The sequence below is a fragment of the Triticum urartu genome, chromosome 2 (assembly GCF_003073215.2).
Source record: "Triticum urartu cultivar G1812 chromosome 2, Tu2.1, whole genome shotgun sequence".
In the NCBI taxonomy this organism is placed as follows: Eukaryota; Viridiplantae; Streptophyta; class Magnoliopsida; order Poales; family Poaceae; genus Triticum; species Triticum urartu.
In genome coordinates this window covers 615,385,819-615,389,076 of record NC_053023.1, presented here as the reverse complement: position 1 = coordinate 615,389,076, position 3,258 = coordinate 615,385,819, and positions in this window count along the sequence as shown.

Below are 3,258 nucleotides of genomic sequence, written 5' to 3'. Positions count from 1 at the left end.
TTTCAAAACCCTAGCTCTTATTGCCTCATAATCAGGAACTAATCCCTTTTCGTGCTACTCAAGGCAAATAGCACTAATCTTCTTATTTTGGGCTAAACTTTTTAATGCAGCCAGATCCACCTCATCTCCTACAATATTAGGCACATATGCTCCTGCAGAATCTCCATTCACTCGGCCAAGGTGATCCGAGTCATGAATATTTTTAGTTTCATATGCCATTGAGCAATTAATATCACGAGGTGTAGTATATGATGTTCGAGGATAACCGACCAAATAGCTAATGGAAGCATGGCCGATTCCCCCATCCATCGGAAAGTTTGGGGATGAACCCGCATATTGCGAGTCGGCTACTGGTGGATAAACCTATGAGATGCCCTCCTGCACATGAGGTATCATATATTGATCATTCGAACAAATCGTGTTGTTCACCGTCATATTGAAAGATGTTGCCGATGCACGAAAGTTCAGATTCATAAGTTGCATGCCGCGATTATGTAAATTCCAAGTTTCTCCAACGGAATAACTAGCCGGCCTTTGCTCATTAGGGCTGGCTGACATCACATGTCCGTTGAAAGATCTAGCAACATCAACATAATGGCTATTTGCATCTATGCAAGGAGATTGATGATACATGTTACCGTTGAAGATTGCAGCCGCTTGATGACGCTCTCCTCATAGCAAGAACATGCTGGAGACTGTTCAAAGCTTCGTTCCCCAGCGGAGTCGCCAAAAAGTGTGTTGACACACGAACACGTCATGTGTACACTCGATGCCGGGGGTGATGCACCGCAGCTCATGTCGAAGGAGGCCCGACCGACAGCGCGATACACAAGACAGTCAGCGGGCGCTTTTGAAGACCCGAAACCCCACACGCCCGGGAGGGACCCCGTCAGGGAGTACGGCGGCTATGGGCTGCCCTAGGTCGATTCGCTCGCCCCTAGAGCCTCGTGTATCGCTGCCCTCCAACGCGAAGAATGAACAAATAACGAGAAAGAAAGGTACAAGGGTAGGGGATAAAGATAGATGAACACAAAAGTGTAATAGATTGATTGGTTCGATTGGTGTTGTTTCAATCGGCCGTCGCCCCCAACATATATAAGAGGCGGCTGGACTTCCCGTACAAGCAAAGGATTTATCTAGGCTTTCCTTACAAGAAAATTACATCAATTCGCGTCCAAAACCCTAGTCAAATTCGGACTGGTTTTATCCGAACTTTCCAAAACTGTTCGGTTTAAACTGGCTGCACCTCGCGGGTCCTTTTTGCGGTGGTAAACGATCTCGGATGAAAACAAGCCCAAAAGCAATCTTGACCGTTTCGACGAGACGAACAACTTTCATGTTGAAGGTTTTTTGATCAGAGATCATCTTGAGGGTCAGATTGGTCTCGCAACACAGGCTATCTCCTCGCACTACCCGTCAGACATGTGTCTAGTGGGGCGCGCCATATCTCGCGTCGTGACAGGGCTGCACTCCGATTCCTCTAACTTTTGCATATGAACTTGGATTTGAACTATTTTTATATCAAAATCGATCGTTTTGACGAGACGAAGACTACCCGTGTAGATCATTTTTTTTAGTTGAGGTCGTTTTGGGGGCTTAATCGGCTAAACTGTACTTTGAATATAAGATATTGATACTTCGAGCATAGTTTCGGCCTTCGAGATGAAATCGGACGGCGATGACCCGAATTTCAAAGATGTTCATATCAATAATACGGAACTCTTTCATGTAGATCATTTCTCCATTTGAGTCCATCTAGATAATCATTTGAGCCCATCTTCAGCTTCTGGTCGGATTGACTATCACAACCTCCACCCCGGCAGGCCTTCCACCCGGGTAAGCTTTCCGCACCGACAAGGTTTTACCCCGGCAAGGTTTTTTACACCGGCAAGGGTTCTCCCTAGCTCGGCAAGGTTTCTACCCCGGCAAGAGTTCCTCCTCGGCAAGGTTTCTACCCCGGCAAGAGTTCCTCTTCAGCAAGGTTTCTCCCTCGGCAAGATTTCACACCGGCAAGCTTCTTCGCCGGCAAGCTTTCCATGCCGGCAAGCTTCTCCTCCGGTAACCTTTCCACATCGGTAAGCCCTCACATCAGCAAGGTTTTACCCCGGCAAGGTTTCATTCAGCCGGCAAAGGCCGAATACTTTCTCACTCAGGGCCGGCCCGCGAAGTGTTGCCTCTAAGTTTTGCATAGAACCCTGATTCATGACCATGCCAAAATCTGGTGTCAACAATGAGTTTGGCCTTCGGTTGAAACAATGTCGAATAGTTTCGCAACTCAAGCCACCTGGAACACCACAGTGTAATGGTGTGTCCGAACGTCGTAACCGTACTTTATTAGATATGGTGCAATCTATGATGTCTCTTACCGATTTACCACTATCGTTTTGGGGTTATGCATTAGAGACAGCCGCATTCACGTTAAATAGGGCACCGTCTAAAAATCCGTTGAGACGACACCGTATGAACTGTGGTTTAGCCAGAAACCTAAGCTGTAGTTTCTTAAATTTTGGGGTGATTATGCTTATGTGAAAAAGTTTCAACATGATAAGATCAAACTCAAATCGGAGAAGTGTGTCTTCATAGGATACCCAAAAGAAACTGTTGGGTACACCTTCTATCATAGATCCGAAGGCAAGATCTTTGTTGCTAAGAATGGATCCATTCTAGAGAAGGAGTTTCTCTCGAAAGAAGTGATTGGGAGGAAAGTAGAACTTGATGAGGTAGTTGTATCTTCTCCCGAATTGGAAAGTAGTTCATCACAGAAATTAGTTCCAGTGATTCCTGCACCAATTAGTGAGGAAGCTAATGATGATGATCATGAAACTTCAGATCAAGTTACTATCGAACCTCGTAGGTCAACCAGAGAATGGTCCGCACCAGAGTGGTATGGTAATCCTTTCTGGAAGTCATGTTACTAGATCCTGACGAACCTATGAACTATGAGGAAGCGATGATGAGCCCAGATTCCGTGAAATGGCTTGAGGCCATGAAATCTGAGATGGGATCCATGTATGAGAACAAAGTATGGACTTTGATTGACTTGGCCGATGATCGGCGAGCCATCGAGATTAAATGGGTCTTCAAGAGGAAGACGGATGCTGATAGTAGTGTTACTATCTACAAAGCTCGAATTGTCACTAAAGGTTGTCGACAAGTTCAAGGTGTTGACTACGATGAGAGTTTCACACTCGTATCTATGCTTAAAGTCTGTCCGAATCATGTTAGCAATTGCCGTATTTTATGAAATTTGGCAAATGG